Below are 27,391 nucleotides of genomic sequence, written 5' to 3' on the forward strand. Positions count from 1 at the left end.
TAAGAGATTACTTGCTAAGCTTTGTATACGGTAAATATATACTTTTTAAAATTATGTTCTAGAACTACAAGATGTAAGAATAATTCAAGATATTAGAGCTGATTATGTGAAGGATAGGTTTTCCCATAAATAAACGTAAAGCCGTAATCGGGTGATAGGGCAGGTAGAAGCTAATCCCAAATTATTTATTGCAATTAATATGTCTTGTCAATATCATCATCGTATCAGCCGATAGACGTCCACTGCAAGGCATAGGCATTTCTCACAGATCGCCATAATGACAGGTTTTACGCTGTCTGCTTCCACCGACTTCCAGCGATTCTTTACCATCTTTACCATGTCATTGGTCCACCTAGTGAAGGCTTACCCACGTCGCGTCTACCGTCTCATTGCCGCCACCCGACAATCATATATTTAATAATTATTCCAAATTACATGTTTAATATATATTTACTTTTCCTATTCTTTCTATAACTATTTAATTATTTATTAATATATAATACTATGAGTATTGTAAATAAATTAATGAATTGATAATTTATAATATGAGTACAAATGTTAACATTTTTTACTTTTGTTTTCACTATAATCTTGCCAGAAATACGCTTCGGTAAATGGAAAATAGAAAAATCATGCCTCCAAAATAAGGCCTCAAATAGCTTTCAGCTTTTACAGATCGTATTTAAAAAAATATAAATTTGAATTATTATTAATAGCCAACTCTGGCAGTTATGAAAGACAACTTTTTCATCTTTGTTGATGCGTGTCTCCTAAAATGAACTCGCTTTGATATCACTATCATAAATGGCAAGGGAAGAAATCCATGACTCTTTTTTATTGATATTTTCATAGAAATTTGAAATCTACCAACTAGCAAAGGATCTACGTGGTGGTTTACGGGTGAAATCCTTTCTCTATTATTTTCTATCTGAAAGGAATTTTCGGCCCCAACGTATTCCCTACATTAAAAACAAATAAAAAGGTTTCGCTGAAGATTGTCTGTAATAAGATGAATCTTTTTCTAGTTAATTAACGCAATATGGTTTCAGAATCTTTGTAGATAAGAAGGCTATAAATTTGAAGCTATACATATGGCTTAGATAGGTTCCCCACTGGACAAACGTCATAGTCAAAGTCACGGGAAATCGCTTGATGCAAGCAGCGTAAGACTGATCATCGTTGCGATATTTGGTGGCGTCTATCGACTGACATGATGATGAAATATAGTATTTTAACAAAAGAAAAACGCAGCCAAGCGCTGTGCCATACAAAGTACAATAATGTTTATTTGTTCAATAAAAAGGTCTTAGTGTCTCTTAGTGTCTCTGTCTTTTAATTATAGCGATAATTGTGTTAATAGACTATTCTCCTCCATACATTGTCGATTGTTTATTGTAATTGTAGGCAGCAGGCACAAGAATAATTTAAAAAATGCAAATAACACATACATTTATTATCGCATAAAAGTGTGTATGGGCATACATTCGTTTGTATTTAGAGAGACCATACGTGCGTGATCGCACGCGTGTTTTTTCTGCTTATTGAAATATTTGTAATATAACGTTTAAGTTTTAAGTTTGTACGCAATAATTTGTATTTTAAAAAAACAGCAAAGTGCTCGGTGATAAAAACAGAAAAAAATATATTAACATCGTTGACAACCCTAGTTGAAAATAGAATCTAATGCTTAAACTGTTTAAAACTCGACCCGTGTAAACGCAATTTATTATTCTTTTTTTTTATTAATGAAAAGGGAAAAAGGGCTGAGCACAAAATAGGTTACGCACGTTTTAGCTTCTTTAGTGCGAGTCTATGCAGTTAAATGGCCCTCGTTACGCCTAGACTCGTTCAGAAAGGCGAAAAGCGCTCCGCTTTTGCTTGCCTTGCTGTACTCAATAGGAATCATAGCGTGCTCGCAACTAAAGAGATCTCCTACACAGCCATCTTAAATTTATTAATTAATTTCACAACTTAGATATAGATACACTATTTCATTTTTAAATAGCTGTTGTGTAAACATTTGCGTATATTTTTGAATATACATAAAAATATTGAATAATAACCGTTTTATTACGTAAAAATCTTTAAAATATATTCTAATGATCGTTGTTTTATTTAATTTTTTATCTTTTTATTTTTGTATTCAAATTAGTACGCTTAATTTTGGTTTCATATTTTTGTATACAATCTCCTAAATTACACACTTTTTTAACAATTTTATTTAATATACAAGCTTTACGTATATGTGTTATATACTACATTTTGGTAACTTTATGAACATTAGTTTAATAAAAATGTAATTACTTTAAATAAGTAATTTACTAAGATATTGTAACAGAATTTAATGTATAGTTTATTTTTTGTATAGTTGTAATATGGGACAGTACTGACACTTAAAGAGATATCGGTCGGGATATTCTGAAATCTAAAATTTTCATGTGCTTGAAAAATATTTTAAACATCTTTAACAAACTATTCATTATTTGTTAGAAATTGCAAACTGCTAAGCATGGAGCTCCCAAAAGATCGTCACAATGACTTGCACTGCCTCCATCCATCAAATTCCCGATCCACCTAGTGGTCAACAACGGCTTAGAGACTCGTGATCGCTTCTCTAGCACCTTTCGGCCCCAAGGGCTGTCGGTTACATTTGCGATGTGCCACACCAACTGCCACTTGAAACAAGCATTTATTCGAGCTAAGTAGGTAAGGTGGTCGTAAAAAAGATTTTATTAAAAATTTACGAATTTAAGTAACTTGGTTTTTGCGTTGTCTTTTGAAAGCTTGTTCTCTCTAGACATTGTCAAAAATTAAAAACACTACCGCAGATTTTTCTCCGAAACATAAATAAAAATTCTTTTAGACATTTGTTAATAAAGATTATTAGTTAAATTTGATTTATAGTTATTTAAGATATTCATTTTGTAACAAAAAGCAGTAGTAACTAAAAAAAAATTAAAATGACATTTATTACAAAAAAAAAGCTGCAGGTATAACTGGCTGAAAATGTCGGTGTGTCTATTTCGAGCGCGGCGGGCGCGCGTGACGCGGGGCTCGTGCAAGATGGACGATATGGCTCAGATTAATCGCTCTTATGGTTTCTAGGAAGTGCTATTTAAAGTACGTCTCAAACTCGGCACGTTGCGACTCCCTTACGTACATTTAAAATCACGCCGATGTGTACTATCATCGTCAACTTGTTCAATTTTAAAAGTAAATTAAGTGTTATCAACTAAATTTATAGAAAAACCTATCTTATGTCATCATCTTTTTATTTTTATTACTATAAGTATCGATTGGAAGCAACTTGCTTTGAGCGTCTTTCGACAACCTTTTGCGTGGACATCCTTCGCTTGAGGATGTGTGGTCTCCACTTCAGAATTTTCAGGTTATGCCATTTGCTACGTCTCTTATTTATTCTATGAATCTCCTCAATTATTGATTTATTAAAGAAAAATCTCTAGCACCTTTTCGATGAATCATCGAGCGACTATAAATTTAACCCAGAGTACGAGACCACGTATCAGTGCGTGATTTAGAAGTATTAACGTACAGTGATGCATAACCATTTCAAAACTCAATATTTTCAAATGAAACCTCGTCTCTTTTGACAATGAAAAATAGCAATGTGCTATTTCAAGCTAGATAGTTTTTTTTTATTTATTATCTCGTATCTGTTAATTCTTTATCTCTATATCTGTTAATTTTTTCACATACATTTTTTTTATTTCTCTACTTTCTCTTCTTTCATACTTCATATTATCTTTCGTTCATTTCTTTCTTTCCACAATTCCACTGTCTTTCCCTTTCGCTCTGTATCGCCTTTCATTCGTTCCTCATTACTTTTACTATTTCTTATATTCTATATCACATTTTTACTTACATTGTATTATTATTATTCTATATCACTTTATTACTTTTCTTTGTCAGTCTTATTTGTTTGCAATTTTCGATTTTTGTTTTTTACATTTTTATTGGCTTTTATTTTTCTCTATTACATTTCTTATTACTTTTTGCAAAGTATGAGGAACTGTTCTTTGGTTTTGTCGTCGCTTATCAGAGAGGCTAGCTAGATAGTTTATTGAGAGAGATTTCTACGTATGTACTGACACATCATGATATATTTGGTATCATGATTAGCGTCCTGAAATTTGGTAGGAATATTTAAAGAGGAATACTTAGTGGTCAACTAAGAATCGATTTTATTAAATTCCACACACAGACAGGTTTGCGAAAGCGTTCCATAAAAAAATTATCAATATGTTAGCCGATAGGAAAAAAAGTCTTATTATCATACGATAGATCTTATAGTTATAAAACTTGCCATAATTTTTTTGCATGTTTAAAATTAACAATTATAGATTTTATGAAATTACTTCCACAAATAACTGTCACGCGAAACTTACAAAATATAACTGGCATTTCATAATTTATACTATTTTTTATGTTTAAAGAGTTAAAATCCAATTTAATCAGTTTTTAAAGTCATCTGAATTGTGGATGAAAATATCGATTTCTATACTATCGTCTTTAATCATGTTTGTATAAGGCATAAACATTGTTGTGTGATTGTAAAAGAAATATCATTTTTACAAATCTCTAACATCATGTTAGATTTTGCGTATAAAATGGTTGCCGCATCTAAGGAATAGTATTGAATATATATTACCTATGATACACAACTATTTTCGATTTCTTGAGTGCTGTTAGCTATTCTGGCTTTTTAACTTCCCGGACTCCGAGTTCATAGATCTGTAATCTGCAAGCAAATAAAAAACTACTTCAGACGTCTAACGTCTTGTAAATACTGTTTACACCTGGATTGGACCGTATACCTATGTTACATAAGATACAGCCTATGCCTTCAAACCGTTATAATCACCACCGCTCGAAAGGACCAAGGGGCTTCTAACCAATCAGAATTCCTGAATTCGTCCCTTCACACTAGAGGCGAGAAAACCGACACCTCTTACTAATCCAGAAACAAGTCAGCGTAACCATTAAAACTATTCTGCCATTTTCTACTTTATTACGTTACGCCAAAGTTTAAATTTCATCATCTGATGTTAGGTGTGAAAATTGACGCCTATAACTGAACGTTCAAAATATCTCCAAAATACGAATATAAACTTTAGTACGCGTGTTTAAGAATTGAAATCGCTTGTTATCGAGATATCTATTGTTCGTTTTCGGGAACTATTTGTCAGTGTAAAACGTGGTTAGAGCAATGTACTTAAGGTTGATTTTGCATTGCAATACCGGGGTGTTAAATTTAACACCTAGCAAGTGTTCTTTGTATATTTAAGCCACGCTGCTATTGGCGGGGGTCGATAACGTCTGGATAAGAATACGAAGTGTTTGCATCAATCGTGTTGCGCCCGTGACATGACAAACCGTCTCCTGTTTTTATGTACACTTCTGCGCACGAGTGTTTTTCTAATTATTACATAGAATATAACAATATAAAGTTCAAAATTGTCACGTCTTCATCTTAGGTACCACTCTGTAGATATTCATAAAAAATTGCTATCTTTATCGTTTCCTACATTTGTGATATGCTACTCGTTTTTTATTTGCTTGTAAAATGTTAATTGAGATTATAATTGCGGCTTTTTTCTTTTCATACATGATAAATTATAACTCATATTAATTTAATTCTATGATTAAATAATTCCGAACATCGCACCATGATGAAAATTACTTGTGCAATTCTGTGAAGAGTTTGCTTGCTTATAAGGACGAAAAAATCTGGTACATGTCATGTAAACTTCGAGTCCAAAATCATGAAGTCTAACTGCCTTTTACCAATCATCTTTCAGCCCCTATCATCACGTCTCAATCTCTCTCTCTCTCTTTTCAACCTTTCGGCTCCAACAACCATCGGTGGCATGAGCGATGTATCTAACTCTTCACTTCGGACGAACAATGTTTATCACTTTCCTTCTAGCATATGGCAAATACATGTGTCATTACAAATTGTAATGTTAACAATATGAGAAGTCTATGTCTGACGGTGGAGTTCCTGGCTCCTGATCCTGGCCCGGCTAAAATGATGATGATGATAGATGTTCATTTATTATTACAATCAATAGAAATGTAACCCACATTTCTATTGATTGTGATCATCAATTGTAACCATCAAAGCAATCGTAAATAATTTATAATATGAAAAAAAATATTTTTACTACCGGTCTTACACTGCCCGTATCCAAAGACGGGTGATATTAATTCCACTTTATTTACAGAAAGTTCCGATAAAATATTAATAATAATAAATGTAATCATTCAAAATTTTTGCATGTTTTATTAGGTTTAACAATTACATAATAATAAATTATTTATTTTAACATAAAATACTTAAGGAATATATATAAACTTTTATTAGAACATTTTATGAATTAAACTAGTCAAGTTAGTTCAGATAAAAAAAAACCTGCAGTATTTTTAAATTTAAATCGGTTATGTTTTTTATTATTTGAGTTGTTTTTTTTTTTAATGTAAGATCAGAGATGTTCCGACCGATGCTCAAAACGTCTTGTCACGAGCCCATCGTTTGCTTGTTTTTAATCTGTTCCATTTCTTTTTTACCGCCACCGAGCTGTCACGTTCACGCGCCATCGAGCAGAAAGCAACCATCTTTAATTTTCCTATCCGACCTCTTTCGTGAGTATCTGATGTCTATTTCTAATCAGTTCTCGTGTTTCAGTCGCTCAGTTGTAAGACATGGTTGCGACACGACGCGATGGCCTACTGATTCTGTTACCTTTGTAAAATATACGTGTTTTTGCTTTCGTCGTCCGCGTCAGTGGATATCGTTTACCTTAACTAGTTTTCGGTCACGAGCGGCGACTGGTCGCATGGCGTCGGTTTTAATTTGTAACCGATCTCTAACACAATATCAGACTTTTTTCATATTGATTAGTAAAAAATTAAAATCGTAGACCCGAATTTTAAACACAGGACAAACAAACTTTTTTTTTAATTGTAAACGTCCTGCTAATGGGCGTATACATTAAAAAAAAGCTTAGAAAGTTATTGATACCAAGCCACTAAAAAAGTACAGCGAAAAAAATGTTATTAATTTGATTAATTAATTAATCAATTTCCCTCTAAATTTTTACTTTCATGTATCATTTTATATGGAATAATAGATATATAGAGAATGAGGATCATTTTAATACAATTATTTTTTATGACTTCAAGTTCAATAGGAAACTTCATTAATCGTTTGATCGACTTCAACTAGCTTGTATCGATAAGATAGTCTCAAGCTACGGTGTACGGTTGTTGTAAGAAGTTTAAATGCAGCCGTTCAAATAAAAAGAAAGTCGTAAAATGATTCAAGTTGGTGTCTCATTTACAATTAATCCAGACACAATTGCGTCGCTACCGAGGACGGGTTTACTACATATTCACGATTACGCCACGTTTTAGCAAAGTTTACGCAAAGTTTTTATTAATTAACAATAAAAGCGTTTCCGAAGTTAATTCCGCCACTTCTCCAGCGTTAAGCACATTGCGCAAGTTGACTCTGTGGCCATGAGGTTTTGAAATAAGTACCAAGGACAGACAAGCTCAGGGTGGTAGAAATAAGACTAAATAGATACAAGCGGGCTCAAAGCAGTCAAGTAGGATAAGTTATTATTGGATGTATAGATATAAGAGAAATTAAGAATAAGTATAAGTACTAAGCTTTTGTATTGTATAAGGATATATAGATAGGAATAAGTATAAAATAAAAGTATAGAAATGTATAAGTAACAGAGCCGACGGTGGGGGGTTTTAGTCAGTAAAAGTCTGATACTGCCTGGGCCCTCCATTCCCAGGCGTCCATTTGAGGATTCCCCCCCCCCCCGTCTAGAAATTGTAATTTAGAAATATAGGCTCTGACTATGTTAGAGGAAAACTTTTTAATATTAAATTTAAAAAAAAGCTCAGGGTAAGATGTTCGCTCACAGAGTGAAGAGAACCATGTTACGGTTGATGGATTGGGGGAAGGAGGGGGGTCCAAGTCTGGCAGCTGACGTCTCATCACAGTAATGATAATGATGTGTCTCGACATATTTGGATAACACATTTTAGATACAATAATTTAAAGTTAAATATAAATGAAAAAACAACTTTAATTTTAAAAAAATTATCTTAAAATAACTAGCCGTTATTTTTCTTTTTATCGTTAGATTGTTCATGTTTTCACTGTTAGAACACTCATAGAGAAAGTGTCGGTACACTAAATTTCAATACGTGGTTGAAATAGTTGTGTAATATATATATGTGTAAATGTGGACGTACATAATTTATTGATATTTTATCAGAAGAAAGTCCGGTTACCTTGAGATGTGTTTTTTTGCCATTTACGATTTCTAGTCGTTTAGCCTATAGACGTCCACTGAAAGGCATACGCCTCCCTTCAAGATATATGGTGATATAATACGCAGAAGACGCTGCTATACATCCTCTGGAAACTTGTTTGTGGGTTGGTAATCCTATGTAATTAATGAACAAACTGTAAAATATTTAACCTTGTATTCCGGGAATGGCACACGCAAACTACGATGGCAATTCGCAGTCTTCTACCGCTGGGCTTCGTGTCTTGTGATTTGCGGAAAACTCACATAGTGTGATAGTCCAATATTGAACTTGTAACTTATGACCAGTTTCAAATACCGGTATTTATACTGTAATATGTACTATACTCTAAGTATTCTTTTTAATTATTAAAAACGTAAACTTATTGTCTTTGTTCTTTCATGTATGAGGTATTATAAAATTTGTTTTATAATCATACGGGATATAACAATATTTTTTCACATACATTTGTGTTGTAATTCATAATTCTGCACAAGTAAATTACACTGATCGCCGTTAATATAGCTAGAGGTATTAAAGCAAGATCTCTATATGACCTGTTCGATAAAACCTAGTAAGGGCAAACATTAATTCATTTTTCATTCTGATGCAGCATTAGTAAACTCATTTAAAATTTGGAAAGGTTGGATGAGGAGGCTGGTCGGTGAATGTAAACGCCAATACATTGTAAGTAGGCTTCCCTAAATCTGCTATGGGAGTCGTCTGACGTGAACACCGTAATTAGCAGTTCCAATTGGAGAATACAGTGATATGTACAAATGCAATTATTAACTAATAATGACTAACAAATATAGCTCGAAGAATTGTTCGTCTGAAGTGACAGTGGCAGCGATACAATGTTCGTGCTGCCGGTGGTTGTAGTGGATGGAATGTTCTCCAGTGGAGATAGCTGGCCGGTAGACGATGCGTGGGGTGCTTCCTCACTAGGCGCACCGCTAACCAACCCAGGTTCACTAGAATAGGGCTAAAGTCCTGTTTGTCAAAAGAGGCGACTAAAAGAGCATCGGATTATATCGGGTATAACGCAACAGTACCTGCATCCGCAAGTTAAATCCACAATAGAATGCTGAGAACGACAAAAAATATGTCTGGCTGTAAATTAATACAAAAATCTTAAATTAATTTAGGTGACAGACGTGAGAAAGCAGTCTTAAATTCATTATTTGTTGCAGTATATTATATGTTTGTAGAGAAGCGGCATCCCGATATTATAATTTTCGAATTGTATGCCTGATAAATAACAAAGATGTGTGAATTTTACTCTAAAATGTTAATAATAATATAAAAATGTTTTATTACTCGAGGTTGCTTCCCTAAAGGATTCGGAAATTTACAGCATTTTTATGTGAGCCGGATGCAAATAAAAAAACGGTTCACAATATGCGAGAATGAAAAGCAGATTTTAATATGTACAGTGTAATAACTGTTTAAATTAATTACTTTTGTGACGTTATGTTTGTTATAAGTTGGTGTTGCGGATGTTTACGGTGTGGGCTCTAAATTCCCCCTAGATTTAGTGCCTCTGAAGATCACGATAGATCGACTTGATCTCAAATAGTTTTTATAGCACCTTTATGATTTTAGAGGTAATAAAAATAATGTATATTACAGGATAGGTTATCCAGAACCCCACAGCGCGAAAGTCTGTGGGTGTTCTTTAACTTCGGGATACCGAAGTCCCACACACTGCGCTAAGGGCGACCACCGAGGAGGTATTAGTGGGTGGGAATCCCACATAACCCTGTCTTCATCCCAAAGCCAAGATATCTACCCAGAAAATTTTCCTCGGAACCAAAATAAACTTGTACAGTTCTCTACTTTTGAGTCCGACTGACCAACTCATTTTACTAACAATATTGAAAATTAAATTGAATATTTTGCAACACGTGCCGTCTAAGATGAGAATATAGCTGACTCACGCGTCATACGAGTGATTGTGTTTATATGAGTGGCGTGCGTGTGTGGTCACACATAGGTAACAGTTGTGTCGTGGTCATTGAAGATTATTAGTGCAGCGAGCAAAGGGCGGCGCGACGGCGGCCCCACGGAGCGGCGCGGGCGCTGTTGCCGTGTCCGGTCGCTGCGCCGCTGTGTTGGTGAGAGGCTCGCGTATAAATAATGGAGCATGGCCGGCATAACGCGCCGCTCGCTGCGGCCTAGGCGCCGCGATCTGCACAGTAGTAGCATGGAGTCGTCATACTCCCTTTTTGATTATTTTTATTAAAAAATATTTTTTATTACTTTACTATTATGTCGTTAACCAGAGCGATCAGTTATAAATAAATGTATATCTCATTTACTGTCAATTAATGTACGGTTTTAATAATAATAAATCACATAATAATAAAATATTAAGAAAAAGCGTTTACTAAAATCGGATAACTGCAAATTAAGATTAATTATTGTTTACTATCTGTTACAGCAGACTTTCTATCTAAGTTATTGGACTGTCAAATTTTTAAGAAAAAATAAATTAATATTACATTTTTAACAGTGATCATTTCCTAATGCGAAAATGGTGTAAAAGCTTTTGACGTATTCCTATCATTATTCACTATATTATATAGATAGTGATCACTTGTGTACGCCAAGAGAACAATCTCGAAAGAGCCCAATTCGATGGAAACTAAAATCATTTTATCATCTAAGAAACATTCTTCAACTAAAACAAAACATTGTGGGTTCTTTATTGATCCTGGACCCTTTGTGATAAGTTTGTCAAATGTCTTTACTAGAGTAGTTAAAGCAATTAATTCTCAATCTATACTGTCCCTTATAAAATCCTTTATACCGTTGTCAGTGGTAATCAAATTATTTATTCCTTTAAAATCATTAATTCATTTAAAGTACATTATCAGATTATGATGAGTAATACGCCGTTCTGTTGTGAAATATTATTAATTATTCGCGTAACGCAATTAATTATAAGATGAAATCTAATATCTGGACATAATCGTTGTGTTCAAAAGTATGCCTTCAGTTGTGCACTATGTCGCATTACTTTTCAGTTAGAAACATAGGATTAATTACTTGTAGTGGTTAGAGGCGGACAATAACGACTGACTGCAACACGAACGAACTACAGTGATTTTGTAAATGGCTTAGTAAATTATCTAACTTTACCTTAGCATCTGTTAGAAATGGCAGCATGCATGTTAAATAGAACAGATGGCTGCTGGAGCTTTAAAGTTCTCAAGTAGAAACCACCAGCTTAAGACTTCCACCCATAAAGTCGTTAAGGTTGTTGTAAGGTGTTGGATACAGAGTTCATGTTGGAGATTTATGGCGCAGGACTTATCCAGCAGCAGACGTGCTGCCACTGAAATTATTAAGATAAATTAAAAATATTTGTAATTGTTTAAAACTTACCTTGTCGCCTTAGACTTTCATCAAATCATCTATAATAACGATGTTACGATTTAAATTTTTTTTGTTATAAGAGCTATTCCACAGTGGTCTATGTGCCGCGGCCTGGGTGGCGCCCGCCGCTATAAAATTCGGACAGCGGCGCGGAATCCCACAGATTCCAACTTAATATTAATTGACGATCGACTAACTCAGCGCCGGCCCCACCCTCTACGCCGCAATCCCATCCGCCGACATGATAAATATTTCGTTTTAAAATTACTTTTTTTTTCTCGTCGATGTTTTCGGCGCCCGCACTGATGCATCGCAATAATATCTTTGCGACAATCGAAATTATATTTCAATATCGACATCGATTATTATTATAAAAAGTAGTTATAATTCGTCCACGGCTTAGGGCTCCGCTAACCATAAAATGTCGGGACTTGTTTGGTACAAAGCCGTCATAATTACATTGGTATGAAATATGTAACGTGCGTTATTCTGATCGACACAAAAACCGATGTAATCCTAATTTAAAGCATATCGGTACGATGTCGTAAAGTCTCTTATGGTTACAGAAGCAACTTTCTTGTTAAAATGTTGACGCAAATTAACAATAAAAGTGCCAATTTACTTCTTTAAATATACTCCCAGTGTATACAGAGTGCATACAGAGACTTTTCTACCCGTTGCCATAGTTTAACTTAACTATTATTTAATTCAATGTTAACTTGTTAACACATATATAAATCTGAGTTTTTTCGTGTGTTATCTTGTAAAGAAGATGTAACATATATTTATAATTATAATGAAATAAAAATTTTTTTGAATTTACTAGTTTTTCAGAGCCTAAGTACTAGTACTAGTACTAGTATCCCAGTTCCCAAAAAGTCTTAAGTAGTTAAATTACTAAGGAAACGGGAGACCATTAGCTTCAATTTTGTTTTAGCCTGGTAGGTTAAAGATAATAAAAAACTTTAAACTAAATTATAGTTTTATTTTCATTGTAGAAATTAAGATACATCAACTAATATATGTTAATACAAACATGTTCTTCACATGTATTATATATATTTTGTTACGAAAACTAATTTTTTTTTCCATGAATCAAAGAACATTGACGATGTTAGCATCAACCTATAAAAAAATATTACAATAAATTTTAAAACAAGTGTATACGTAACTAGTTGAATCTATAAATTGACTAACAAAAAATTAAAAGGATAAAGGTCTTCAAATGATGCAACTAAAGAATATATTATATCTATGTTTATGTGACGCCAGATTATGAATAGCAAAAGTGACTTTACACTAAATACACACTACGCTTTCGTCGCTTTCTAAAATGACTAAAAATCGTCAAACTTGTAGGTGATAAATAATAATTACCTTGTAGGCGTAAATTTCGAAATTTCAAAATGGTGGACGACAGAACGTCGTAACAGAAAACTAGTGTTTTAATTATGAGCGAGGGTTCTTCACGGGGGCTAATTAACATATATTACTCGACCAACGTGCGCCGTCACATAAAGTTTTGCGATAACAATAAATGGGGGTACAATCTGACGAATATCGATGTTTCACTACGGAACCATTTCACTATTTATTCATAGTAAATTCGCATTAAGTCTTATTTATTATTTTAATGGCTAGCCTACAACTCTTTACACCTATTGGGAAGTATGTAACGTAAGTGTGTAACGTAGGCGATAGATGTTTTTTTTAAATGGCGCTATTGGAGGCTTCTTGTTCCCTTATCTTATTTATAGGACAGGGACATTTTTTAATTTTAATAATTTTTTCACTTTCTTTTCTTTTTTATTTCCTTACTCTTCAGTCATTCTTCACATGATCTACCTTTCTTTTAGTTACATTCTACAATTTCGATCTTTCTTTTCCTAATAACTACCATTCATTCATTGTCTCACTTCCTTCGTCACGTTCCTTAATATCATTTTGTTTTTTTTTTCACATTATTTTACCTTATCTTATATTCTATTTACATTTTATAATTTATCACAGATTACATAGTAACTGTTTTATTTCTTTACAATTTTTTTCTAATTGTTGTAGCTACTATTTGTGTTACTTTTGTTTATATTCATTACATATTTTACTATTTTTCGCAATGATGAAGAAACACGGGCCTGTCGAATTTTTCTGTTGTTGCGTCATGTGCGTACCATAATACCAGATTGCGATCGCCAACCCGTCTGCCAATCCCTGTAGATATTTTTGGGTAAGGCTAATGCCTTGCAGTGAGCATCTATGAACAACCTGTCTATTATAGTTAGTCGAAATAGGCGCTCATCGCTTATCCATGCTTAAAATTATGCTTTTAGAATATCCTTATGCGAAAATAGTTGTCGTGTAATTTTTTACATTCAACATATAAAATTTGATAAGCAATCTAACTGCTGCTTCGACTGATTTCGTTCTGTAAAAAGTTAATGAATTAATTAACGTTTTAATAAAAAATAAAGATTACTTACAAAAATGTCTATTTCATTTATTGCAAAACTTAAGTAACAATATAATTATATTTATATGATTTATGACTGTCGATATTTTTTATTCGATTACATCCTAAAATGCCTTCTTTGAGCTTTGTCAGCTACGGAAAGGTATTTTTTTATAATCTCTCCTTGAAATCTATTCGTTTCGGTTTTTTCCGTAAGAACTTGCTACGTGTAATATCGGGAATATAAAAATAGCCTAGTTAATCCGCTTAGATTTTACGCTAAGCAACACAGTGAGTCGATATATTTAAAAAAATTAGGTGACCGAGATTGAAGTTTGAGTAAATCTATTTGCAGAATCGATCAAAGAATAGCTGTGGTAATTTCACGTAATATTTTATCCTTGGATATGATTTTTACGAACAAAAACTTTGCCTTGTATTTTACATTGTATCGACAGCGTCCCGTCAGCAGCCACCGTCGTCGACCATTTCCATGATAATTTACGACTTTTTAATTCGATCGCGGTTCCAAAAAGGAACCGTTTTTAACGAGGGCCCATTACGGCACACAAAGGCATGAGCTGGCTGTTAATATTGTTTGATTTGTAGTTTCTGCCACTTACAATGGAGGTGGTGATTCCAAATAACCCACCGCGGGCGGCGACGCTCGCCGCAAAATTATAGTAAAATCGTATAATTAGGGATGTGCCGGGCAATTTGGCCGTCTTGCGGTCCCCACTTCCTTCCTCATTGTTCGATTGTGTTTTCGTTTTTCTGCTATCCCGACGGCGGGAAAGTCTAGCGAGCTGTGCCGCGTTAGCTAATCGATTTCGTACACTCTTGACAGTTGCGGTTGGCACGCACCAGTTTTTTTGGCGATGAGAATTTGTTTTTCGAACGATTCCCGGGGGCGGGTGCTTTTTTACATCGAAGACTACACGCACGAGGCAAAACATTCCGCCTTCCGGTTAATGATGTTCGAAAATTATCGATTAACCTTATCATGACTAATTTGTTGGTTGTTCAATAATTATGTACACAGTAATAATAAGCGGTCGGGAAAAAAGTTTACATGAAAAGATTTACAAATGAGAACGGTTGTTGACACGTTTCATCGGGTTTCTTTCAATGACCTCGAGTAGTAGTCAAATATAGTCTTAATTTAAAGAATGGGTCAAAACTGTTTGGAGTCAATTTTTAAGTCTTCAGCTAGGCTGAAACGATTCACGATTTCAAAACTTGGATTCATTTTGTTGGTAATTGGGCGACCATATTTCCTAGATTGAAAATTGAAAAAAGGCATAAAGCAAATTTGTTGTCTTATTGACACTACATTAAATCCACGAACGTGACCAATTTATTTCGCGGCTTGCGTGGCAACCAATTATATATTTTTATTATAAAATTTATCGAATTTCTTCATTAGATTTACTCATTTGAACAGAAAAACAAAAGAAAAATAGTTCTAAACTTGATTGAAAACATGAAGATATAATCTTATGAATGTGTTCCAAACCAGCAAGATAAGTAATAAATACAGTCAGTAGTGTTCTAAGTATTTATTTATACCATTTTCTAAGAACAACATATTTAGTTCAAAGGTTTTTAATTATTTGACGGACCCATCAACTTCAAAACTCTCCATTTAACATCAGAGGCGAGGTGAAGGTTAGTCTACCATCTGATCGGAAGATAAAAACATCAGACCTGAGAAGAGCAGGCGTCAGAATCATAGTACGACTATATATATTTTTTAAATAACGTAATATTTAAAATATCATATTTAATAAACATTGGAATAGCCTGGAGGCGAACAGTTCCAAGGTATGGCTATGCTACATTTTATGAAATCAACATATACTTATTCTTAATACACAAACGTTCTTTTTTCTATCAATCGGAGCTTTGTAGACAATATCTAGAATCGTATTGTGACAGTATCTGTCTTGCCCAAAGAAATATTTATATCTCGATGGAGTGGGGTCTTAGTTTATACAAATTATATTTGCCTCTGAAAAAAAAAACATGTCGCAATCATTTTACTGTATATATTTATAGAGATTTTCCAAAATTCATTTAATTTACTAATATAAAAACCTCTTTTGATTAAATATACAATGTTTGCATTAATGTTAAAATAAAGGTAAATTTTGTGTTTATGGACTAACTCCGCCCTTGCATATGTCGACCACATTTCCGTCGGCATAATGTCAGGGTACGTTACAGAGGATACATCGTGTTATATTTATTTTAATACTATTCTTTGCAATACGACATAACATTGAAGAGTAAAGTATCTCTTCTGACGACATTATTACAATGTCTTTGTATAATAACTGATAATTAAATAAAAATAAATAGTTCATAAATAATTTTTTCGTGATTGTATATGTGTTTTAAAAGTTTAGTAAACTACTTACTAGTGTAAATTGCACTATTACATTCTCAAGTACCAAAAATTGTTTTCTTTTCTTCGACAAATGATCATTTTCATTTTTAACGATAGATAATTTTTATGCGTGCAGGTCGATAGTAACGCCATCTAGCGGAGAGTGACATACATGGTATTTGTAGAAACTAATTTATACATCGCTTTTTATTTGTCAGTTCTTTTTGTTGTAAAAAAATTTGAAACCAATATACTTTGTACTATGCGTAGAATTTGAATTGATTTGAAAATTTGAAATATACTTTTCACCCGTTATAATGCAGTGTTACCTTGAATATTAAAATAAAACATAGTTAAATTTATTCTTTTTTTTTAAAAAAATCTCGTTATTTTTGGTATTGATCATTGGTCACCAAGCGGCAAAGAACTAAAACTAAAAATCTAATCTTTAGTCGCGAGTTCGATACGAATTATATAGGACTGCCACTGCTCGTAAATAAATTACCAAAGGATGGCCAACAGCGATCCTGCGCACCTTAAATGCCAACCTGCTTGTCAAGCGTGGCGATCATGGTGTTATATTCCCACAAAGACTTCTTTGGAAAAGCCCTATGCCTTGCAATGAGAATCTATCAGCTAAAACTACGCTATTTATTCTTGAGAACTTTTTTAGTAATGATTGTTAATTTCTATTGATATAATTATACCGTTGGATAAAATACAAGTAAACTTAAGTTATAAGTTTGAATACCGACTAGCACGTACATAGTGTATGCTATTTAATATATAAACTGTTCACAGATATAGAAAACAATAGAAATTAATAAGCACAGTACGTTTATGAATAACATGTTCCATATATCAATAATGCTCACTCACTCACCGGTTGAGTGGTAAATTACGAACTCCACTCTCTCTTGTGAAGTAGCTTTTATTCTAAGTATGAGAAAGCGATTTAAATTAAAATAGACTATTTTATTCGCTGCATTCATGGTGCTAATATCTGTTCAGTTTAAATAACTTTATTGCAATAGGGACAATGTTTTTAACGAACAATCTGTTTTCCTCCATATTTTTATTTATTGACGCTATGTCATTGTTAAAATACAGGATTCAACGGATTCAGTCTGAACGGAGCAGAGCGCAGAGGGCGCTCAGTCTAGATTTTGTTTTTGGAAGCAAGTCGCTAAGGCTCCTGCGGCAGTCTTATCTTGGACCGCTACAGGCTATTAAATAATTTGTAATTGCCTAATCCAATGTAATATACAGTATGACGGTCAGAGTTGATCGTTACTATCTTTCAGCAATAGTACGTTAACTGCTGAACTTATGGCATGTCCAAACATTGACAATTGGAAGCGGCCTCCATCCAATTTCTTCGGACAATTTACACAAGGTTGTCTGTCCACATTGTGGGAAGACATCGTTTTCTGCGTTTGCCGGTATGTGTTCTCCTCTCCATTGCTACATCAACTTGCCAGTCCACCGTTACTGATTCTAAGTAGAAAGATATCAATATGAAACATTGACTATGACAGGCAGTTGCCAACATATAAGGCTTAAGCGTGTAGTAAAGAAATTCACACACTCACGCTCAACGCTAAAAATATTGTAGTCCAATTTTCGAAATCATATAAATCGTTAATATTAAGTGTTACTTTATTCTCAATATGACAATATGTGTAAAACTTTTATGTGTTATGAATATAATATATTCGCGTGTTTTCGTTTGGAAGATATATTGTTGTACTTGCTCTAAAAATTATTGGAACATTTTATTAATTTTTTTTTGTTGCGGTAGGCGAATTGGTTTTGATATAAGTTATTAGCATAATAATCATCACAATATGTCGACAAATATCGCAGCGTAGTCCCTCTCCCAAGATTGCTATGTATCCAGCTGGATCCAGCTTCTAGCGGCGTTGACTACGTTGACCCACGCCGCATCTAACGTGTCGTGGTTGCCACTTGAATAGTTAGCAGAATACTCTTGTAATGTCTTTGTCATTCTATTGTACGTTACAATTAAAAATAAAATTAATACTTTACTACTATAATATAGTTGCAAACGTATTTAAATTTCATTTCGATTCGAGAATAAGTACATATTTCAAGTTCAAATAACTAAAGTAAATTATATAAAAACCCACAAGCTTGTTGCAAAAGAAACCTTGCTTCGGTAAATAAAAAATAAATGAAAGCGTTGTTACATAATAGGCGTTATATTTGCAGTACGTTGCGGCAAAGTGAAATTGTAAGGATTCTAACTACCTATGTACGACGGGGCGTTGCATCTCTTGCAATGGCCTCCAGTTAACTAGGTCTTACACACGTGCAATGCAGTGTTTGTTACATTCGAAATTCAATTTCTGAGCTAGAAACTAGAAATAAGAATCAGTACATTCCTTACCTAATAAAATACCTTCATTGAAAATTCGTCGTCATCATATCGGCCGATAGACCTTCACTGCAAGCCATAGGCCTCTCTATCCCGTGACCTCCCGCAAGCCTCGGTCATCGCTCAACCTTGTTATGGTTCTACCCACGCCTCGACTACCGGCTGATGGTCGCCACTCAAGAAAATTTTGTCCCCTTTAGCCTTTGGTTGGAAAAGTCTCGTTCACCGCCACTTCAGACTTAGTAATTAATCTTAATATAAATTCGAATGTTAAAGTGGCAATAAGCAGGCCACATAGCGTTATTAACAGATGGCCACTGGAGCCTTAAGATTCTATACTGTAGACTACGGATTGGCAAGCACAGCTTAGGATGTTGTACAACGATGATGAAGTACCTTTGTTAATGTCGTCGAAAGAAGATGACTGTAGATCACCCCCAACGACTCTTGGAAAACTATGTCCTCCCCTTGCATTCTTTGGTCTAGCAGCGGACATTTTACAGCTGAAATTATGCATTGAAGAGACTAAACAAATAGCTTTTAAATCTGTACACTTATGGATCAACTACTTAATATGAACTTAGCTTGATAGTTTAACTAAAGACAGTGTAACTTAGTATGAGATTCGTTGCTTCGGTAAGAGCTTAGCTGAATTAACTTACTCTGGTAGACTAAGACCCTATAATAGCATATAGCTTACTAAATGTATATTCCTAGCATATCCCTAGTTCAAATAATATAATACCGTACAAAATTCTTAATTAATGACCGTTATCTATATTCATAAATATGAAATTATTAAGCATTATAATTAAATTTTTACTAAAAAAAAGTTAATAATTATAGGAATGTTCAAAGTGAGGCAAAGTAAAAAAAATGTCTATGATAGGGTAACCTATCATTTCCGTCATTTATTGACATGTCTAAAGACGGAACAAGGCGGACAAATAATAAGCAGTTGGTTGCGCCAATTGTCTATGGTACGATGTCACTCATTGCAGTCCGTAATTAAGACTGTTTAACGAGGTTCAATTAATTCAAAATTGTCGACATTGCGTGAAGATGCCTAGTCGAATTTAAATTCCATATAGACACTATTACCTAACCTGAAATAACATGACGGAATTATATGATAAATAAACGTTAATGACAAAAAATTGTATTCTTAATACGCGACGAACAGAATGTTTACGTATATACTTCTCAGTTTTACAGGATGATTTTTATAGGTGCAAAAGCTTTTAAGGGTTACAGATGAACAGATTATTGGACATCAAAAATATTTACTTCAATCTCCAATCACTCCCTAGATGATAATAGAGTGATCAATCAAAAATATGTTTCATTCAATGAATTTTACTCTACGACTGAGCAATGATCACGGGCAGTACAAAGTATGCAGTGACAGAGATTTAGCAATAATCCGATACGTTATTAAGAAACGCCGCGTATGTTAATTGCCAGCAAATTGTCTATACATTAGTAGCGTTCACGTAAGAACGCTTTATGCTGGCCACTACGGTTGCAACAATTTTTATTTTAAAATATTTCTGCGCGTTCGAATTTAAATTTGAACGCTGATTTAAATTCTAACGCCGTCAACTATATGACCGTTGTCATTGAACATGGGTTCATTTTCATTAACAAATACATCCACGGGTAGTAGTTAATCGCCGTCCGCTAATTTTGTTAACTAGAGATCTCACCATGAGGCTTTTACACCTGGACAGCTTCTTACCGGTTCTTTTAGAAATCTACGAGGGAGGTATATTGACCAGCACCATGTCCTAAGGTTGATGGTGGACATGATTTGAATTTGTGAAACGACATCAAATAAAACAAAAAAAAAATCCGTCATATGTGCTAAACTATTACTATTTTTACAATTCATAAATCAAGATCAGGAATGAGAAGGTCGGTAGAGGAATGAAAATAACCGCAATCAGCGAATTGGCGAATAGAAGTGGCACAAGCAATGTGGCGAGGGATGGGTGGCGATGCGTGAATGTTATGTAAATGAATGATGTGGGAATGTTAGAAGATAGGAAAGATAAAAGGAAGAAGAAATAGAGAAATTGTGAAGTATAGAAAGAGAGGGTGAAAATAGTAAAGTTTATATCCCTGTTCAAAATACTAGATGGGGGAAAAGAGACCCCCAATAACAGGGCCAAAAAATAAAAAAGTAGAAGTAGCACGCAGGTACACAGTGCGCAGACAGATGCCAGCTGGGGCTTTGAGATTCTGGAGTGGAGACCACGGAGCTTGTTAACGTTGCCTTGGTAAGGAAGAAGCTGTATGCCGTCCACTTTCAACCGATCCTATTGGAGTGTTATTTTTAGGCCTATATTTAGCAGTAGACATCTTATAGCTGAAATAAAGATGATAATAAAACGTTGAATCGAATACACGTATAAATTAAAAGCAATGTGTAAATTTATGGAGTTTTTTTTAATTTGTGACAATAAAAATACACTAGTTATACTACTAGACAAATACACTAGTTATAACAGGAGTTTCAAAAGAGTTTTTGGTTTTTACGTTCACGACAAGAAAGAATTATTACAAAATTCGATAATAACAGAAAGCTTCCTCACTTTTTAAAGTTTCTTTTTTTTTTTAAAAAAAAAAGTCTTACTGAAACGGGTGTTACAATGTAAGGTAGGGAGGGTACATGTCGTCGTGTTAAACCGCGGAAAACGAACAAACAATAATCCTCACCGATACAAACGGCCTGATACATGATACATACAAAAATTGCCCACTCTGCGCCGACACGAAACTCCGAAACTTAACACTGGATTACAAACGCCGCCCCACACCCAAGCGAAGCCGTAAAATACGAACAATCCAACTACGCGCCCGCAAACCAAAATTTACCGTCGAACAAATCAAACCATTTAATACACCCAAGCATTTAGAGCACAATTTTGGATAAACGTAGAATTCGAGCAACCGGAACCATAATCACCCTGCGATATAAATGGGGAAATTTGAAAAAAGAACGGTGACAATGCGCGACTATTGAGTGTCGGCAGATGTTGGATTTTGAATTTGGAAATCATTGTTGCCAGACGCAAAAAACGTTTGTGGGAAGTGTCGACCGCGGGCGGGTATATTCTATACGTATACAATTACCTATCTTTTTTGACTCATAGCTATGTATCAAGTTATGCAGTTCAGAAATTAAAGAGGATATTGTTTTTTAATAGCAAAATTCCTATTTACAACGTATACTAAATTATTATTTACCCCGTAAGTTATATCAAAATAATATTTCAGCTTTATACAGAGTTTCTCATAAATCAACGTCAAGCCGTAATCGTGTGATAGGCCAGGTAGTAGCCAGCCCCTGATGAAACTAATTAAAAAACCAAATTACGTTTCTTAAGATGGTTAATGTTTGATGTACTTTATAGTAATTTAGAGACCATGGTTTGATAAAAGGAGTATTTTTAGGAAGAACTGTATAAAGAAATACTTAATCGTCAGACAAAATTTTATATAATAAATACACATGGTAATACGAAAGTGAGGTTATTTATGGTTATAGAAAGAAATAGAAAAGTTCATAAAATGAGTAAGGGATCCACGATTTCAGTTTGGCGTTGAATTATGGGATAGGGTGTATAAAGACAAGGAATTACAGTATCCGGCGATAAACATTGCACATCGAACTTTGAAAAGAGATAATCTGCTAATTTCGGTTTCGTAGAGCATTATCTCTGTCCCACATTACCTATGTGATAGAGATAACGCTCTACTTAGCCGAAATTAGCCGATTGTCTCTTTCCAAAGGTCGATGTGCAATATTTATCGCAGGGTATTGTAAGTTATTATGTTAGATACAATTGCCACATATATATATATACATACATTATAACAGAGCTCGACTTAAACTTTTCAATTATCAAAATATCTAGCAAATGAGGCTCGCCATTAAAAACCTTTTCTATAGAACGTAATTAAAACTAACAAGGCACCAACCCTTTTTTTACATGGAAACAAAGTAAATCGTTGTTAAGTTAACCAGCCCCCGGTTATAATCGTAACAGATCTTTGGAAAAAAAAAAGATTATGACTCGCGGTCAAACCGGATGAAATTGTATTTAGGCGCCGTGCTCTTGATTAATTTTTTGATAAGTGTACATTTTTTGGAAAATAAATTTACATTTCGTGTTAAATACATTTGGTTAAAGCACTTAGGAAAACGATTTAATTTTGTAAATATTTTGCACGTATTTGCCCATACAACCTATATAGGTGTAAAGGCTTTAATTACGTCAATGTATGGCTTATTTGTTGTAAATTAATGTACGGTACACCATATCCTAAAATCAATGTTTTCATAATGGATAATACAGTAAAAAAAAGATTTTTCAAAATGTAGATAACAATATGAAAATTAATTATAGTTTTCCATTTGTCTCTGCAAACTTCGTACTGCTAAAAATTATTGAAAAAATGTATTAATGTAACATATTTCAGAGTGATCAATTTATACAAAATGAATGGAAATAGGTGTAAAAGCTTAAAAGCTATTGCTGACAAATGATCTATACATTCACCATTTTGGAGTTTTTATATCTATAATCAATTGCCATGCACATTTTCGATGAGGAAATTCAGATACGTTTTTCTTCGCGGGAACTGGAACGATACAACATGTTCACAAGTTAATATGTAAAGTTAACTGATGAAACATTTATACTGCAACACTAAAATGGCAATTGTGGCAGATACCATTGCAACGAGGAAATTTTTCACCATATAAGGCGCAGGACATTCGCTACTGGACATAGGTCTCCCAAAGATTTCCTATAGGATGGAGTAAAAGAGGCTTGTACTAGATGCAGGCCACATTACCCGATTCTATGTCTTCCGACGACCTTTTCAATGTTGTCTATCCATCTTATACGTGGACGTCCTATGGTGCGCTAGCTGGCGAGTTCAGATGCCAGTAGTCATATTAACCGGGGTTTTTCTTTGTTTTTTTTTTTAAATGGTCCCCGCTGTTGGGGATCTCGTGTGGGACATGGACTTTTTAATTCTAGTAATTTATTTTATTTTGCAACATTATTTATTGTTCAAAGTGTTTTACTTCGTTTTATTTTTACTTCATTAATATATAATAATAATAATATTAACCGGGGTTGAATCCGGATCCCTTCTTGGTTCGTCTGTGGTCCACGCTGCCTTCCCAAGCCGCATACACAACACCAACACTAGTCAACGTCATCGTACAACTGGAATACGTCTGTTCAGCAATATTTTATTTTTAAGTTCACAGAGCGGAAGGCTCCGACGAAGCTGTAAAAGCTCCTGGGCTAAAAGCATTGACATCGACTGAAAATCAATCAATAGTCATAATCTGATAGTATGAGATAGCATGATAAGCCTTGGTTCATACTCTTCAGGTAACGTCGAAAAATACTAAGCCTATCAGTTAACTAGTAGAGAAGGCCTTCGGTATTAATTACGACTTTATACATAAATTGTGTAAAAGTATTTTAAATAAATTTAAAAAAATCCAGAGAACGTAATTCTGTGGCTAAACGGGGCAAGTCCGAATAGGGCATCATTTGATTGATCATTTGACTACACGCTGTGAAAAGTATCACATACTGTTTCTGCATAGTAGTTTCGGCACAAAGTTGCCCACTGATGACTTAGGCTCCCACAAAGTTATATATGGGGAATATAATATATCACCATACACCATATCACATATCACCACGCATGGCAGACGAGTTGGCGATCGCAGTGTGGTATTATGACGCTGCTGCCCGTCCTCTGGAAACTTGTTTGTGGGCAGTGGCAATTCTTTATTGTATTATAAGGTGTGAATATGCTTGACCACCACTGTATCTCAGTCATTTGAACGACATTTACTGAACTGCTCGTAGCTTTGGTAATGATAACATCGATTGCTCTATACTGTTGTCTTAAATAGGACTCCGTATAAATTTACCTGAATTGTTACTAATTTTCTAAATCTAATTAAAGACATATTGACTTTTAACCACGTGCCATCAAGAAGTTTATTGAACCCTCCGACCTAGATAGACTTAATCTATGTAGATAGTTTTGTAATAAAACAAAAACTTGACTAAATTTTTTTTTTTTTCGTAAACAAATTACTAAGTCTTGATATGTTAAAAGTCGTATTATATATTCATGTAACAGCTCTAGGTGTAAATGTAGCGAAATTATATGTGAAAGCATGTAATTAACTTGCTTACGACATTAAATAAATCAATTTATTAGTCTGTAAGCTTCCCTTGTATTAGATTTTGATAACGAATATTCGATAATTTAATGTATAAATAATTATATTATAGATTGTACCATTTAACACATCTGGCAGAACAGTAATACTTGTTGCATACGGCTGATTACAGTTGCAGAGAGAGTTACTGTACGCGTGTTTTCGTTGTGTAAATAAAAAAATAATATTTCTACCGAAATATTAGGCGGACCGGGAAGTAATGTCGTTACTGTCAATATATTTTACAAAAAAAAACAATTGATTTTTACCACTCAGGCATTGAAAATTTGTATACCATATAGCAAAAGGTTGCTGATAACGAAGGTGAATATATTGTTGATTAGAAATAAAAAAGTTATTAATATTGTAGTCGAGCTAATTTAACTTAAGAAAGCGACATTAGTTTCCGGTCCCCCTAATATAAGAAAGTGCCCAATCAATTTGCGGGTACTAAAACAACAAAACTTTTCAAACAATGTGAAATTGTAAAAAATGAATAAAGTCTTGCCTTTAAAAATAGCAGACACAAATTTAAATTTGGAACGTCTGTCTGGCAACAGAAGTACAAACGTGCCACAATGTAGTATAGAGTTACAGATAATTAAGGGCAGGAAGCGGGAGCGAATGCGTCGTTCGCGTAACTCCACACAATACGGGCGCGGTTCTATTGAAGTACTTGCCTATTAAATTATAGATCTAGCGCACTCAGTGACGTGCCTTTACAAATGGATGTTGTTTTTTTCCCCCGCGATATCCCAATCGAAACTGCCAGTCACTCATTAGTAAACTCTCGATAACTTCGGAACACTCGTGTTGCTCTAGTCGGGTGAATTGGCGCGCTTAGAAGCAATGATGACTGTTGCCGCGATTGTTATTTTAATAATGAACAATGCAACTGTTGTACATCGCGATGTATCTTTAATTTGATGACATCTCCTAAAATCCTTAACGACAATTTGAATGACAAATCCTAATTAAAAATGGAAATGATAAAAGTCCTCAAAAACTAAGTTTAGTTTTAAAATGAAATGTATTTTTGATTTGAATTCGATTTTTCTTTCATTACAAACGTTTTTTTTATTAACAAAAATAGATAGACAGATTAGATGTTCTTTTACACAAATAATAACAAATTTTTATAATTTGCTTTTCCTAAATATAAAATAATTATTTTTGCTTTATAGAGGGCATGCTCGGGAATTCTTTACGAGATCAAACCAGGGTCGAGACGATCCGTAGACGGACGACAGAAACATATTTAGCCGAGCGAATGGGCAAATCGATGTAACAGTGAGCAAATCAAATAGCGCGCAGAACGCGTTGGGGCTTCATGGGTAGCCCCCAAAACACCTATAAATTCATTAGGAGGCCTATATCCAGCTGTGGATGTTCTGCGGCCCAAATAATAAAGATAATTTTTTTAATTGTGTTTAAAAAAGGATAACTATATTTCAAAGAAAACGTAGCTAAAGCGTTTCCAAATGGCAATATTTTATTAAGCAGCGGGTGAAGCGGATAGAACTAAAAGCAATTTAAAAATCTCTGGACCAGACAGAGAGGTAAAGTTGTGAACGAATTTTAAATTCATAAAATCCTCACATCGATATTTATTCAGCCATCAAACGTAAATATAAAATAAATAATCCACGATGTTAACGATAACAATACAGTGAGCGCTGCGCCGCCGCGATCTATAGATCATTTCGGCTCGATCCCTATTAGCTTGGATCTTATACGTTCCGCCCACTTAGAAGCCCACTGAGCTTTAATTGGTTACGGGTTTTAATGACGGAACGCCCATAATGCGATGGTCTCGTTCGCTCGTATAGTTTTTGGCATATACGTTTGCCTCTCTCGCTCAGCGCCTGCGTATACTGGTTTTGGTCGTTTTATGCGCCGGAGCATCGGAGTTACAATGCGCGCGCTAGCTCCTTTCAGAGAAAAATAAAATGTGAGTCCGTTTATTTTTTTCTTCGTCCAGTGCACCGCCGCCGACGTGTGCAATATTTGTATCGAATAGATCGTTTTTTAGCCGCAGTTTTAGACGTCTAATTTGAAAGTAAGTCGGCGTCGCTCGTCGAGCTTCGGCCGTGCCGAACACTTTTTAGGGACGGATTATTTTTTTACAGACTTTTTTTCACGTCGCGGTCTAGATGGCAG

The sequence above is a fragment of the Battus philenor genome, unplaced genomic scaffold (genome assembly GCF_028537555.1).
Source record: "Battus philenor isolate CCGP_79_NKW_IND1 unplaced genomic scaffold, ilBatPhil1.0.hap1 SCAF_23, whole genome shotgun sequence".
In the NCBI taxonomy this organism is placed as follows: Eukaryota; Metazoa; Arthropoda; class Insecta; order Lepidoptera; family Papilionidae; genus Battus; species Battus philenor.